The sequence below is a fragment of the Ornithorhynchus anatinus genome, chromosome 6 (assembly GCF_004115215.2).
Source record: "Ornithorhynchus anatinus isolate Pmale09 chromosome 6, mOrnAna1.pri.v4, whole genome shotgun sequence".
In the NCBI taxonomy this organism is placed as follows: Eukaryota; Metazoa; Chordata; class Mammalia; order Monotremata; family Ornithorhynchidae; genus Ornithorhynchus; species Ornithorhynchus anatinus.
The window spans coordinates 35,602,833-35,619,551 of record NC_041733.1 but is presented as its reverse complement, the minus strand read 5'-3'; the positions used below and the strand labels follow the sequence as shown (position 1 = coordinate 35,619,551).

At 43.3% G+C, this 16,719-nt stretch overlaps 1 long non-coding RNA gene across 1 annotated transcript in view; it reads right to left on the bottom strand.

Moving 5' to 3' along the window:
* Positions 1-16,719, bottom strand: part of LOC103170662 — a 51,241-nt gene that overhangs the window by 15,027 nt on the left and 19,495 nt on the right. Inside the window, exon 2 of the long non-coding RNA XR_486330.2 lies at positions 12,089-12,152. This is a non-coding gene — a long non-coding RNA (uncharacterized LOC103170662). The remainder of the gene's footprint in view (positions 1-12,088; positions 12,153-16,719) is intronic.

Genomic DNA, 16,719 nt, shown 5'->3' with positions numbered 1-16,719 from the left:
GTGGCAAGAGCCCGGGCTTGGGAGTCAGAGGTCATGGGTTCGAATCCCAGCTCTGCCACGTGTCAGCTGTGGGACTGTGGGCAAGTCACTTCACTTCTTTGTGCCTCAGTTACCTCATCTATAAAATGGGGATTAACTGTGAGCTTCATGTGGGACAACCTGATTACCCTGTATCTGCCCCAGTGCTTAGAACAGTGCTCTGCACATAGTAAGCTCTTAACAAATACCAACATTATTATTATTATTATTACTCTATTCAAACTGCAATGTTGCTTGCCTACTACTGACTCAGTAAGGGACCTGGCCCAAATTTTAATGTATCTCTTGCCTGGGTCTCAGTTTCTCCTTCAGGTAGAAAAACCAGAGTGAATATCATTACACTCATCAAATAGCATTTGTAAATTCCTGTGATAAATACACTAGATTTTCAACAGATGATGGTTATTAAGTCAATTTAAGATCAACTATTCTTGATACGCTCAGCTGAGTGGAATAGCTGAAAAATGTAATGAAATATCTCTGGGGATTTCTATTTGGGTGGTTAGGAACTAAACATAACAGCTTTGTGCACAGTCTCTGAACATTTAACCACTGAGCATCATCATTTTTATCATTTTTCTTGCCACGTGTTTTATAATGTATTCTCCAAACCTACGGCTGGCCTGAAAATATTGCTTCGGTGGCAAAGAATGAAATTGCTGCAGTTTGGTGACTACTGTTCCATTCCCCATTCCTATTAAAAGCCCTGTTTTTATTACTCTTCATAAACCAAGGTTCTCAGATAGAAAATTCACATTCACTAATAAGTCTAATAACAATAATCACCCACACAGGGCTGGATTCTCCCAGTACACATAAATTCATACTTCGGGAGACTCCGGTGAGTTGAATTCAGATGGAAGTATTGCCTACTTGAGAGGTAATAGGAGATAAGAGAATCTAGTCAGTTCTCTCTTCAGGTCTCACTACGTTTTTACTCTCGTGGGGAGTTTTGCAGTAAACGGAGACTAAGCCTTAAGTGTAGTGTGCCCCACAATAGTACCAAATCTTGGCTCAAGCCCTAGTCCCTACTTCCTTTAAAAAGAGCAGTGCTTTCTCGTTCTGAGCCGAGAGGACTGAGGGAGGAGACGACACCCCAGATTTCATGGCAACGCTAACAGTAATCATTATTTTTACTATTATCGTTACATTATTTTATCGTTGTAAGTTGTTCTAAGTCCTTGACGCTTAATATGGGTCAAGCATTATTCTAAGCACTGGACTAGATACCAGAAAATCAGGCAGGACACGGACTAAGTAGAAGGGAGAACAGGCAATGGATCCTCATTTTACAGATGAGGAAACCGACACCCAGAGAAGTGAAGTGCCTTGCCCAAGACCACACAGCAGAGAAGACGTCAAGCCGGAATTAGAACCCAGGTCCTCTGACTCCCAGGCCCATGCTCTTTGGTGAGGAGGGCCAGACTGTGGCCCAGGAAGACCACTGTGTTGCTGGGATTAGACTTTTCAAGACTACCCATGCACTGCAGTCGGGTAGAGATGGAGCCATGACTTCGGAAGTAAGTCCTGCTTGCCCCTAAAAAAAAAAAACTGGGTAAGGTTGAACCTGGAACAGGCATTTTGTTAAGAGAGGGACTCCAACCTGAACAAATGAAGATGGTTCTACCCACTCAGGCAGCATGGTCTAATGGTTAGAGCACTGAACTGGGAATCAAAAGTACCGGGGTTCTAATCCCAGCTCTTCCACTTGTCTGCTGTGTGACTTGGGGCAAGTCACATCACCTCTCTGTGCCTCAGTTACCTCATTTGTAAAATGGGGATTAAGACTGGAGCCCATGTGGGACTGTGTCCAACCTTAGTAGCTTGTATGTAGTCCAGAGCTTACTACAGTTCCTGGCACATAGTAAATGCTTAACAATTACCGCAATTATTACTATTATTACTATTGATATCATTATTATCATTATTATTATTAACCTTTGGAATCTTATCCCTAGATTCTACACTTTCCTCTTCCTACACCATTATCATTTAGAAGGAAACCAAGGCCTGGAAAACACTTGACCTAACCAGAGCACAAAGAATATGCTTGGAGTCCACTGGATTCCACCTCTCTGAAGTGCATACAGGGAATTCAGATATTGGGAATTCAGATACCTGACAAGAAAATCCAAGACACAGGACATACCCCAAGCAGGATGTTTGAAAATCATGACTTTCTAAAATTGGCAAAAGCAATCCAAAATAGAAGGCCATCAGTGCTTTGGAGGGGGCCATTATGTGACCTTATTGTCGGGGAGTACCTTGGTCATGCGGGAAAATATCTGTTGATAATCAATAGTCTAATATTCCAATTCAAGATTCAATTACCTGGCACCATCGAGCAATTCTGAACTGCAAATGTAGAGGATATACCAGCAACTAAAAACGGCAATAGAGCACTAATCCAGCACCAATTCACAGCATTCATCCATCTAAAACAACTGCAAATTCTTCATTAACAAAACCCAATACAAATATCTCAACTAAAGGGAAATAAAGGAGTAGATATATAAACTCACAAGTAACACACAGTGTATTCTACAATTAGAAAGAAAATACTAGATTAAAAGGAAAAAAACAATCTTCAGACTATCTAATTAGTTCATACATGAATTCATTGAATTAGAAGACAGAAAAGTAGAAACAAGTTAATGACGATAGGAAATGTACTGGAAAATCATTATGTGACTGTCTCATCTGTTCATCAGCTAAAGTGGAAAACAGTTCCAAATAAGTATATGCCTGACCATATTTTCAGTTCAAATATCTTGGAATGTTCCTAACTCTCCATATTCGGCCACATCTGCCATTTCTTGGCCCACTTCTTTAAATAAAAATTTTCCAACTTCTGGGTATTTATAAAGGAAGCTCAGGACATGGGCTTCTGAGTCATTTATACTTACTCAGCAAAATGCTTTTCTCCATGTGCTATTTTATACACAATCAGTCTCTTCATTTCATTTTCTTTTTCTCCCTGCACAAACCACTGTCTGTGAAACACCAGATCCTCAGCGTACTAGGTGTCTGTATTCTCAACCTAAGGGAAACACCTTTTTCATCTCTGACAATACCTTAGGGAAATGCTGAATACCTTGCCATGTTCTAACTTTTCTCTCTTTCAGCAGTATTTAATGTACACCATTTTGAGACAGAGCACTGCACTAGGCGGTGCATATATGTCCATAGCGGGATTCAGTTAAACTCCTGAGAGGACTCTTTTGAGAATAACATACTGAACAGCGTCCCGGGGGCGGGGCGTGGGGGACGTTTGATATGTCACAATCAGAAATGAGCTAGCTATTTTAAAGCAAGGCCTTTGAGAAGATTGGGATTGGAAGAGGCAGGATCACAAACAGTGCCAGGCACTGCAATTTGCAAAAGCACCGAACAAGTGATTGTGGTGTGGACAGGACAGTTGGGCTGCACATTAGTCTTTCCAGGCACATTCGCACACAGCAATAAAATCTACCTGACAGCAAATTCCTCTTCAAAAAGAAAAGACGTGTGTGTGTGTCTGTGTGTGTCTTTGTGTGTGTGTGAGAGACAGAGAGAGAGAGAATACCTATTGCTATATTTAGTAATACTGGGAAAGAATTGAAGTGCATATATATATATATATTATTATTATTATTTGTACTTAAGCACTTACTATGTGCCAAGCACTATTCTATGCACTGGGGTAGAAACAAGTCAGTCAGGCTGGACACAGTCCCTCCCACATGGGACTCACATTCTTACCCCTTTTTACCCAAGAGGGAACTGAGGCCCGAGAAGTTAAGTGACTTGCCCGAGGTCATACAGCAGACAAGTGGAAGAACCGGCATTAGAACCCAGGTTCTCTGACTCCTAATGCCTACACATGCATATATAAACATCTATTTTATACAAACATATCATTTTCATAAGATGTTAACAAGACAATCAATCGAAATCCATCTTTGACTGCTTTCCTCAGGTGGGCACCATGTCAAGGGTTGAGGATTTTATATTGTTAGCCCCCCACTGCAGGACACGGACCAGGTCTGGTTCCCACCTGAGTATTCTTTCCCAGTGCTTAATACAGAGCTCTACCTGCAGAAAGTGCTTAATGAAGACTAACAAATTCTATTAGGACTAGGAGAGCCACTATCCGAGGACAAGAAAGACTGTAAATGTTTGATGAACGGCAAAATAAACAAACACTTGAGGTACAACCCTCACAACCTGTGAGCCAGAAAATGTCTCTCGACTCTATTGTGTTGTACTCTCCCAAGTGCTGAGTACACTCCTCTACATCCCGAACACGCTCAATAAATATCATTAATTGATTAAAAGAGCCCAACCTCGACAAGCTCTGGGCCTCTTGTAGAAGAGGTTGCCTTCGCCACCAAAGTCGTTCACGAGAAGCATTATTAAACTTAATTAAATTAAACACGCTATCACGTGACTCGACTCGCTTCAGAATTTGAATTATGGTAACATGCCGCGTTCAAGGAACATTTTACCAAGCGAGGCATTCAACCCATGGGCTGTGAAGGCTGTGGGTGGCCACTGCCTGGCAGTGGTCTCCTCAGGGGCCGAGCCACCCTTGGACCGCACCTCCTCGGTTCAGTCGTCCGGGCGGGCGGACATTCTGTAGCTCACATCACTGGTGCTCGGATGCTATGAGTCTTTGTGCTCAGGGGGAAGAGAAAGGACGCAGATGGCTTACACAACTGCATATTCGCCACTTCTGAAGTGCTTCCCTTAATGATCCAGGCACATCACAGTCAGATGACTAAAAGGAGCCCCCTCCATGCCCCCTTCCCTGCAATCCGGGTAGCCTGCTTCGTGAAGGATTTATGGAGTTAACTTGTATTTGGGATTGGATGTAGACTGGCTAATGTCATTCCGAGTCTATCGCCTTAATTAATTTGCAAGCATACCTGAATTAAATCATTTAACATAACACATAGTGTTTAAAAGAACATCCTGAAACTCGATTATCTAAACTCTTCTAAATTACTTGGCTAAATCGGATAATAATTTAGATAAGCTCAGCCATTAATCAGGGGAGTATTTCCACGGAAAAACAGCATTTTCTAATAATGATACAATTGTCTCAATCTGAGATCAACTGGTCCATCCCAATACATTCAAGCAAGTCTGTACCTAAAACACTGCAGAGAACTGACAATCCTCTCCTGAATGATCTCTGTGAGAAACATATTTTCCAGTTTATCTCAGTTACATATCCCGATATTGTAAAATTCTTATAGTAAGGGCTATGTCAAGATACAGCAATTGACAGTGTTTTTTTCAGCACTTGAGTACGTATCCATAATTTATTTATTTATATTAATATCTGTTTCTCCCTCTAGACTGTAAGCTCACTGTGGGCAAGGAACGTGCCTACCGACTCTGTTATACGGTACTCTCCCAAGTGCTGAGTTCGGCGCTCTGACCACAACGAGACGAGCAACGTGGTCTAGTGGAAAGAGCCTAGGCCTGGGAGTCGGCGGACCTGTGGATTCTAGGCCCGGCTCCGCCATGTAACTGCTGTGTGGCCTTGGGCAAGTCTATTAACTTCTCTGGGTCTCATTTCCCTCATCTGCAAAATGGGGATTCAGCACCTGTTCTTCCTCCTACTTAAACTGTGAGCTCTATGTGGGACCTGATCATCCTCTATCCAGCCCAGCATTTAGTACAGTCCAGAGGGAGCTTTCATGCCACATAATTGACTGAGCTCAAGTCAAAGTGCCTGCCCTTGTATGATCCTTTCCCCATCGCTGCCCGAAAAGAGCTCTGTTCTCAGTATGGGGGCTGGAGCCCAACCTGATTAACTTCTATCTACTCCAGCGTTTAGAATGGTACTTTGCATATAATATAAGCACTTAAGCACCATTATTATTATTATTACTCAGAGAAACATCTGAGCACCTTTTTTTGCCCAGCTTTGCACAGAGCAACTAGAAATCGTTTCTCAAAGGTAGGAAAAGATAGGTAACCCAGTTGAAAACAGAACCCACTGCTGCAAAGCAAGTAGAGGTATGTCTGTAACCTGACTTACCCTTCCTAAAATTGTCATCGCATTGTTGCCTCGAGGAACTCCCTTCCCCAATCCTCTTCTGAGAAGGTTTTGCCTACACCAAGGCAAAACATAATCAATTCCCTAATTCACCCAGCATGATATTTGTGGAATTTATCTGCATGAGTCACTTGTGCGAGGCCTTTCATTGGAAGCCAGCCCGCTCTTAACGCTGCCCTGTCATCTTCTCCCTTCCATACACAGTTAACTTTCAATAGGGGAATGATTTGTGGGTGGCACGGCCCATCTCTCTGTCTCACGAATTCTAATAATAGGAAGTGAAAGACTTCAAAGACTTAGAATGGCACAGCCTAGGAAGTAGCAGGGGCTAGTGGAAAGAGCCGGGGACTTGGAGTCAGAGGACATGGGTTTTAATACCAGTTCCACCGCTTGGCTGCTGTGTGACCTTGGGCACGTCAGTTCGCTTCTCTGTGCCTCAGTTTCTTCATCTGTAGAATGGGGGTTAAATGTGTCTCCTCCCTCCCCCTGAATCTGCATGCCCACTGTGTGATGGGGACTACTCCTGACCTGGTTCTCTTGCTTGTATTTCAGAAGTTAGGAGAGTGCTTGTCACACAGTAAGTGCTTAACAAATGCTATTATTATTATTATATACAATTATCTGTAGGAAATGTCAGAGAAATTGACAGAGGACCCAGCCCCCAAGGATGTCCATGGCTATTCCTACATTGTGCCTATATACAGCACCAATCAGGTGGTGATAATCAATAATATTTACTGAGTACCCGTGTGCAGAGCTCTGTATTAAGCGTTGGGGAAAGTATAACAAAAGTTATATTCACCTCAACACAGCTGCCCCAGAGGAGACGGACACAAAATGATTTAGATTTGGGAGGAAAAATGGGAGCAGAAAAATGACTGTAAATACAAAGCAGAGTACGTAAATCAGTTTGTACCTATTTGATTTGTACCTATTTGTTCCCAGTGGCCGTGAGTGCATAAGCACTGAGGTGATAAATTGGAAGATATAAAAAATAATACTAATAATATTTGTTTAGCACTTACTATTTGCCAAGCACTGTACTAAATGCTGGGGTAGACAAAGTCCCTATTCCGTATGAACCTCGCATTTTAAAGGGGGTGGAGGGGAAACAGGTATTTTAACTGCATTTTACCAATGAGATAACTGAGGCCCAGAGTAGTGAAACTGATTTAATCCAGGGTCACACCTAAGACATATGGTGGAGCCGGGATTAGAACCCAGGCCCTCTGACTCCCGGGCCCAAGCTCTTTCCACCTGGTCATGCTCGTTCTCAAGTTCTATCCGGAGGGGAATGCCTCCCAGAGAGGGTGGGGTTTCTGAAGAGCCCCGAAAATGGGGAGAGCTGTGGTTTGGTGGATTTGAAGAGTTTCAGGGCTTGGCCTTGGGCTTGGCCAAGGGACAGGAGAGGTGAAAGGGAAGGACACTGAGAAGATTCACTTGAGGAAGGTAGCATAGAGTGTGCTGTAGAGAGTAGCAGATGAGGACAGCATATAGATAAGAAGAAAAGAACTGGTAGGAAACCGTGAAGTCAATGGCCGAGAGTTTTTGTTTGAGGTAATAATATTAATTATTATATTTATTAAGGGCATAATATGTGCCAGACACTGTACTAAGAATTGGGGTCGCTCTTTCATGAGGGGCTCACAGTCTCAATTCCCATTTTACAGATGAGGGAGCGTGTCTACCAACTCTGTAATGTTGAACTCTCCCAAGGGCTATGTGCTCTGCACACAGTAAGTGCTCTATAAAAACAATGGACTGATTGCTTCCTAGGCCCACCCCTACTAACCAAGATCTCATCTGACTGGTTCCCCCTCTATCTGGGATAAGTCTTCCTATTTTTATGGTTATTTGTCCTTGGGAAGGTAACTAAGCAATCCAGAAAGACAAATCAATCGATCAATCAATCATTCACTCACATTTATTGAGTGCTTACTGGGTATAGAACCCTGTACTAAGCACTTGGGAGAGTTAGACAATCTGTGGTCTTGTGGTCCAGTCTGCCTCTGCCTCTTTTGAAGGCTCATTTAAGAATTAACCTTAACCAGTTCTTGTCCCTTCTTTATTCTTTACCTCCCAAATGCCTAATGAAGAGCACTGCATCTAAAAAGCCTTCTTTAACTACTATTTTTAGGTTTCTTTTTTATCTGTGGTATTTGTTAAACTTACTGTGTGCCAGACAATGCACTAAGCGCTGGAGTAGATGAAAGCTAACCAGGTTGGATTCAGTCCATGCCCCACAAGAGGCTCACAGTCTTAATCCCCATTTTACCGATGCAGTAACTGAGGTACACAGAAGTGCCTGGTCTAAGGTCACACAGCAGGCAAGTGGCAGAGCCGGGATTAGAAGCCAAGTCCACCTGACTCCTAGGCCTGTGCTCTACCCACTAGGTCACGCTGTGAGTACAGCATGCTACCTGCCTACCTACCTGCTACCCTATGCCAAGACATTAGAGTCATCCAGGGATGAGGAGTGGAAAAGCCTGCAATCAAGACTGAAGCATGACCAGAGAGGAAAAAACAGGATGAAATCAAGGTGAGATCATGTTTCCGGGCACAGGGGGTGATCAACAATGACAAAGTAGAATTCATTGGCCTTGACTTTGAGGAGGTCACTAATGATCCCTTTTAAAGTCTCTTATCCCCAGGCCAGTGTGATTTTTCTTACAGTCCCCATCTCCAATTTACAGATGAGGTAACTGAGGCTCAGAGAAGTGAAGTGACTTTCCCAAGGCCACACAGCAGACAAGTGGAAGAGCCGGGATTAGAACCCATGACCTTCTGACTCCGAGGCCCGGGATCTAGCCACTGAGCCATCTCCCAGAATTATAAGGCCATTTATTTTCATAGAGGGAAAAAAATCACATTTTAATTTTGAATACTATCCCATTGAATATGGATGGCCAAGCGGTCTAATGTGCTGGGTTCAGGTTGCAGTCTCCTCTGGAGGCGTAGGTCCAAATCCCACTCCTGACACTCTAGTTATCCCCCTTCTAGACTGTGAGTCTGTTGTGGGCAGGGATTGTCTCTATTTGAATTGTACTTTCCAAGCGCTTAGTATAGCGCTCTGCACACAGTAAGTGCTCAATAAACACAATTAAATGATGAATGAATGATTTTTTTCACCTGGACTAAACAGGATTTCTTTGCTTCTCTATAAGACTATAGGCTCAGGTCTTACCAACTCTGCAGTGACATTGGAAAGGTCATGGCTTCTGAAGGGTTTTCCTGTGGCGTAATTGCTGGCTCCAGGGTACAAAATGGCCAGTTCTATACTGGGCAAAACAAATAACCATTTATAAAAAATCAGATACTCCATCTGTCTTAATGGAGGAGGTGCTTTCTTCATCAGTCTCTGCCAAGTGGCCTTGCTAGGGCCTCCATACTACTGCTCCTTGGGCATTAGCCCCGGCTAGAGTTGACGGGGCTCGACATTGGGCTGGCTCATCCCCGGGCAGGCTCATCCTCAGGCTCCTGAACCTAACGCAGCCAGGAGCAGCTGCCCTTCAGCTCCCCTGAATTCCCAACTCCCAAATGCTACAGGGTTTGGGAATCAATCGATGGATAATATCAATTGAGCGGTTACTTTGTGCAGAGCACTGTAATGGATGCTTGGAAGAGAACAATGGAGTTAGAGGATCCAACCCCTGCCCTCAAGGAGTTTACAATCCAGGGAACTCATCAGTGGCATTTCCAGACCCTGACAAACCTGGCCCAGTGTCAGCTCGTCCTGGAGGTTCTGGCGGGTTTTCAGACTGCCCTTGGTCAGATCTGTTCGAAGGAAAGCTCTCAAGTGTTTTCCTTAGAGCGTTGGAGGAGAAAGACCACTTTGTCCCTTCTGGATTTAGAAAAGAGGCCAACAGTTCAAAATTTGATATCAAAACCAGAAGATATTATAGACCCTTCTGCCCTCTCAGGGTGGGAATCAGAGCAACAACTGCAGTAAGCTCAGTTGGTGCCTTCAAAGGCTTCTACATAAACATGCCTGCCGCTAACATTCACAGGTACTTTTTTTTTTTTTAACAGAACTCAGGCCCAAAGCTGGGTCAACTGCCATTTGCCGAATCCACATGACAGATAGTAATCGCATAAAGAGCAGCAGCATTGTCTAGTGGATAGATCACAGGTCTGGGAGTCAGAAGGATTGAGAAGTCAACCTCCGCCGCTTGTCTGCTGTAGGGTCTTGGGCAAGCCACTTCACTTCTCTGTGCGTCAGTTACCTCATCTGGAAAATGGGGATTAAGACTGTGAGCCCCATGTAGGTCAAAGACCGTGTCCAACCTGATTACCTTGTATCAACCCTAGTGCTTAGTACCGTCCTGACACATGGTAAGCATTGAAGAAAATACCATAAAAAAAGATATCCTACAGCCCAAGAGCCCAAATATTTTAGGCCACCGTTTGGCTTTCATTGTATCTGATGTTCTGTTTCCTCGTTCCTTCAGTTCCCCAGTGCAATGGACCAGTGTTTATTCTAGGGAATCCTGGAGCTGTAATCAAACTTCAGAGATCACTTTGGTCCCTCTGCTTCCAGACAGGTGAATGAATGGACTATTCAGTTCTGATTGATGGGTCCACATTTCTGGCCACTAATGATCACTGAGCCTGCCTCATTCCAGAAGCTCAGCACCTGATCCCCGGCTCTCAGCTCCAACGGCAGGGGAGGTCACGGGACTCCCCCAGGAGAGCATAGCTCAGCAGGCGCTCATCACTTGGCTCCCCACCGACTCTTCAGTCCAATCCCCATCTCGCCCAGGGTCCAAGCCCTGTCGTGACAGGCCCCACTGGCTGCTGGAGGTGGGAGAATGCGGTGCCCAGGGCAGGGGAGGACTTGAATCACATATCCAGCAGTTGGGTGCATAAAAACAAAATTGAAGACAAGAAACCATATGGGTTATCTTGAGCTTCTGACTTGGAAAGTCTAAGGCCAGAATGTCTCTTGCTTTGACTATAAGTGTATTTCCTCTACTTTGATTCTGGGGAGGCAGCATGGGGAATCGGTTGATCAATCAGTGGGGAACACCTACTCAATTTCACCCACAAAAAAACTGTCCTTATATATGGATCACTGCTACACCTTTTCATTTTTCTTTTCTGGGCTCCACTTCAATTTCCTTCATCTTTCCTCATACAATCTGTTTCCCATAATTTTTATTATCCTCTTCCGGACATCTTCCAGTTTCTCAACATGATTTTTAAATCACTGCTTTAAAGGTGACCAAAACCAGGCACGACACGCTAATATAGCTCTGACCCTTGAAGAGGGAGTACATTTTTTTCTCACCCAGCATTTTATAACTCTATCATTCACTTTAGTACCTTATTAGCTCCTATATTAGCTCTTTTTTAATTGGCAGAAAAAGAGGTAGGGGTAATAATCATCAGGAAGCCAAAAATGTCAACAGTGCAGATGACATCAAGTTTATGTCTAATCAGTCTTTCCCCACCCGGTGTCCATGTCATTTATTTTCAATTCAGCATAATACTGTGCTGTGTTTGTTTCTCTTGATGTTCACCCTGCTTTGGTAGGACCATGTTTCCTCATTTATCTAGGCTGCTCTGATTGTATGCTCAGTGCCCAAAATGTTGGTATCCTTTCCCAGTTGCATCCCAACCCTGCTCACCTAATGGCTCGTTTAAAGCAGGGACTGGTTTTCTGCTAAGACGTGCCCTGTTACTCTTCCAAATCCTTGGTATTTACTGAGTGCTTACTGTGGGCACAGCATGTACTAAGAGCTTGAGAGAGTACAATACAACAGAGTTAGTAGACATGTTTCCTGCCCACAACAAACTGCAATACTCTTTTAGAAAGATAGCTGAGAAGCAGGTGTTTCCCAGGACAACCATGTTCCCATCTGCTACCACTTCTGGTGCATTTTCTTTTTTCAAATCACTGCTAGTTAAACCACTGTGTTTGGAGAGAACCCTTCAGAGTTAACAGAAATGCTATTAATCTGAGTTTCTCATACTGACAAGCTGAAGACTTCAGGCACTTACCCTGGTGAGAGCAGAATCACTTCAAGAATGCAGCGGAGGTTACAGGTCAGTAGAGTCTAGAAGCCTAACAAATACAAAAAAGACAATAGAGACTGTTTTATTTTAAAACCATGCAATCTCTGAACACGAATGCTCAGTAGTTTGGCCCTTCAAAACAAAAAGTTTGGAGGGGCTGTATGTAGCCAAGATGCTTCCAACCCTTAACTTTCAATAGTGCAACATTTAGTGCCATTTTGGGATCAGATTCTATTTGCACTTCTTGTTTTTATCGCTTTTCTGGTTCACTTGGGAAAATCTCCATCGTTTGCGCATGATAAAACGGCTGTGCTGTTGATCATTAAACTGGCAATCACAAGCAAGGTCTCTATTTGGACACTACTGCAGTGAGGAAATAATATATTTTCTTGCCTACCACAGATGGCCTTTACCTCAACTTCTAACATCAAAGTCCTTCCTTAAAAGTTGGCACCTTTAAATGCTTTAACTCATGGAAGTGAAGCAATATATCCAGTAAATCCCAATAATTTGCACTCAGTCTTTTACAGTGACTACTTCCTTTTCAGGAAAACATATTTACTGAAAAGAAAATAGTCATTTTAAACATCCCAAACGATTGCAAAACCATGTAGGCTAACTTAGGTCTAAGAATATTCAGGCATATGGTCATGCACCCAAATCAATTGGCTACTCTTTACCTATAAGACTAATGAAAAGTGTCTGCGTTACACAAAACCGTGTCGGATTTGCAGGAATTTCCTTTTTTCACTTGGCAACCAGGAGTGCCAATTCCTGGAGGATGTTGGGGAGAGAGAAAAGGAAACTGCCCTCATTCACCTGGGACTTTGGGAGTGAAGCTGACAGTTGTACCTCTCCCCCGAGTTTTTTGGGGAGCTCCACCTAAACCCTTGTAGGAAACTGGAGGCCTCCAGTTAGACACTGACACCACATTAGGGCTCCAGGGAAAAGAGCCTCCAGGACCTACCATGCCATGGGTTTGAGCCACAAACTGAGGCCCCAGCCCTCTTCAGCTCCAGAATTAAGTGGGGGATAGGCTTCCCACAAAGTCATGAACGGTTTGCTGGTTTTCACCCTGTGAACCTTTTCTACCTGCACTTTTGACCCCACCTGGACAAAAATGGAATTTTCCATCAGAAAATTAATTCATTCATTCAATCGTATTTACTGAGTGCTTACTGTGCAGAGCACTGTACTGAACGCTTGGAAAAGTACAATTTGGCAACAGAGAGAGACAATCCCTACCCAACAATGGGCTCAGAGTCTACAAGGGGGAGACAGACAACAAAATAAAGCACGTAGACAGGCATCATGAATTACAGAAATTGTTTCTGGACCTATGTAAACAAAAACGGGCAGAATCAACAGTATTTATCCTCAAATTAGACCACTGGTCACACATTGGTCTTATCAGCCACACTTCTACACACACACACACACAAATTCTCACCACGGAGAATATCGTCTTCAAAGGACGGGTACAACAATCACATAATTAATCAACGGTATTGATTGAGCACTTATTATATGCAGAGCACCATACTAAGCCCTGGGAAATTACAATAGAATGGAGTTGGTAGATGTGATCCCTGCCCACAATGTGCTTACAGTCTATAAAGGGAAACAGATATAAACATAAAACACTCTGTTTCCCCAGCCGTAACATATTTTAACGTCTACAGAACAGAAAATATATATTTGAGCAATATATATGGATATATGCCATATATACATTGGCAAGTAGGTATAAATATGTAGTTCGAATACTGTGTGCAGGTCGTCTGACTGGGGCCTGAGCAAAAATACAGAGCAAGAAACCCAAATCCCATCCTGACTTTGTGGAGCTTTCAATCTGCAGTTTAAAATTCTCATGCCTAGAAACTAATTATGTAGAAAATTCAGTTCGCTCAAGTTTAGGAGAGTTCCCCATTTGTCTGGTAGTATTTGGCTTTTACACACTGCCTATATGAAAATACCCAGATCGCTCTAAAAAAAGCCCAGAAACACTATTTCATGTTCGTAGGAGGAGGAGGAGGCAGGGAATGTGCCTGTTTATTGTTACAGTGTACTCTCCCAAGAGCTCAGTACAGTGGTCTGCACACAGTAAGTACTCAATAGATCGCGCTGAAAAAAGCCCAGAAACACTATATCATGTTGGTAGGAGGAGGAGGAGGCAGGGAATGTGTCTGTTTACTGTTACAGTGTACTCTCCCAAGAGCTCAGTACAGTGGTCTGCACACAGTAAGTACTCAATAAATGACTGACTGAATGAATAATACCATTCATAACACTGGTGCTTACTGTGTGAAAAGCACCGTACTAAGGGCTTGTGAGAGTAAGTAACTGTGTCGATTAGACTGTAAGCCCGTCAAATGGCAGGGACTGTCTCTATCTGTTGCCGACTTGTTCATTCCAAGCGCTTAGTACAGTGCTCTGCACATAGTAAGCGCTCAATAAATACTATTGAATACTACTGAATAAAATAAATCAACAGAAACATTTCTGCCGACGGCAAGCTCACAGTCTAGAGGGGGAGACAGATATCAATATGAACAAAATAAATAAATAAGATATAAGCAGATACATACATAGATGCTGTAGGGATGAGTGGAAGAATGAATGAAGGAACAAGTAGGGGACGGCACAGAAGGGAGTGGGAGAAGAGGAGAGACGGGTTTAGTCAGGGAAGGCTTCTTGGAGGAGATGTGCCTTCAGTAAGGCTCTGAAGTGGGGGAGAGCAATTATCTGTCTGATATGAGGAGGGAGGGTTTTCCAGGCCAGAGGTAGCATGTGGGAGAGAGGATGGTGACAAGATAGCTGAGGTTGAGGTACAGTGAGAAAAATTAAGTTTGTGGGCTGGATTGTAGGAGAGTAGTGAGGTGAGATAGGAGGGGCCAGGTGATTATGTGCTTTAAAGCCAATGGTAAGGAGTTTTTGTTTGATGTGGAGGTGGACGGGCAACCACTGGAGTTTCTTGAGGAGTGGAGAAACATGGTCTGAACATTTCTAAAGGAAAATGATTCAGGCAGCAGAAGGGAGTATGGACTGGAGTGGGGAGAGACAGGAGGCAGGGGGTGTCAGCAAGGAAGCTGATACAATAATCAAGGCGGGATAGGATAAGTGCTTACATTAGGATGGAGAAGAAGGGGTGGATTTTGGCCAAGTTGTGAAGGTAGAAATGACAGGATTTAGCAATGGCTCATATATGTGGGTGCTTACCGTGTGCACAGCACTGTACTGAGCACTGAGAGAGAATACTCAGGTGGTAATTAGACATGGGAATTGAAGTAGGGAGAAGGGACTGGAGCAGACAAATCAGGATCGATGGTAAATGAAAACACAATATGAACAAAATACACGTAATACAAAGTCTCGGCGGCCACGGAGGAATCCTAGAGCATCCAGGAGCAGGGATCCTCAGTGGCTGGAAGGAAGGCAGTGGTAAACATGGAACTTTTCTTGATGATCTTGGAGGGGTCCAAGAGTACGGGTAGCTAGCTCCTTTTGTCCCAGGCCCAGCACACGGTGGCGGGAGAGAAAGGGACAAATGACACTACGTGTTAATAACTATGTAACTCAGGGTAGGGGAATACAAGATGAACGCTCTGCTACAGGCAGCCTGTCGCCTCTTCCAGGAAAAGGTACTGTGCAAGAAGGGCCAGATGTAAAGCCTGATAATAACTTTGGAGATTAAAAGCCTGATAAAGCACTGGAAGCCCTGACCCACTAGGTTCAAGTACAAGTCAGCGTGACTTTCCTTTGAATTTTCTCAGTCTTTTCTTTTGTGCCCAATGGGGCCAGGAACTGTGTCTAATTTGTCCTCCCTTTCCCGTCTCTTCAGTTTTTAATAGTGTTCTGCACATAAAAGGAACTCAATAAATACTACTGAAAGAGTGAATGAAAGTCTGGGATCTAAGTGATTACCTGAAATGTCCATTCTCTACTCTAGATAGTATCACCGCTCCAATGCAGCCCCTGGTATTTACAGTGACAAACCCCCTTGCAAATACAGGAGAACTGGGCTCAAAAAACATTTAGCTCGCAAGCCCATTTTTGAAATAGCACTCACACCCAACTATTCCCAACACTTCTCGCATTTTAAGAAATCCACAAAGGTTATCAAATCTGAACAAACATAGCTGATTGAACTTTTCCTTCCCTAACACTTACTGAGGTTAGTGAATCTATGGTATTTTATAACATTCTGCATAACCTTGAAGAGCTCTTCAGCCAAGATGCAACCCCATGCTATGTGTACTTAGAGAAAATATGCTTTATGCGCTTCATTTAAGTTTTTTGAGAAATCGCATTAGTGCCGTGCCATTTCAACACCTCTCTCAAATTCATCCCCGGCCCATTCTGGACAGGAAAATTAACAGCTTCAGTTATCTATTTTGAGACCGTAATGACCTTTTAATATGCAGAAAAATATCCATCTCGTTGGTAACCTCAAATATAAATAATATATGTATTTTCTACGTAAATCCGGTAAAGTGTTGTGGACAGGATAATGTTCCTATTCCTTGAAATAATAAAATATGACCTATTTTATGAAGATCATTAAATTACATCCATACTTGATATAGAAGTACTATTAAACTGTTAGAGCATTATGA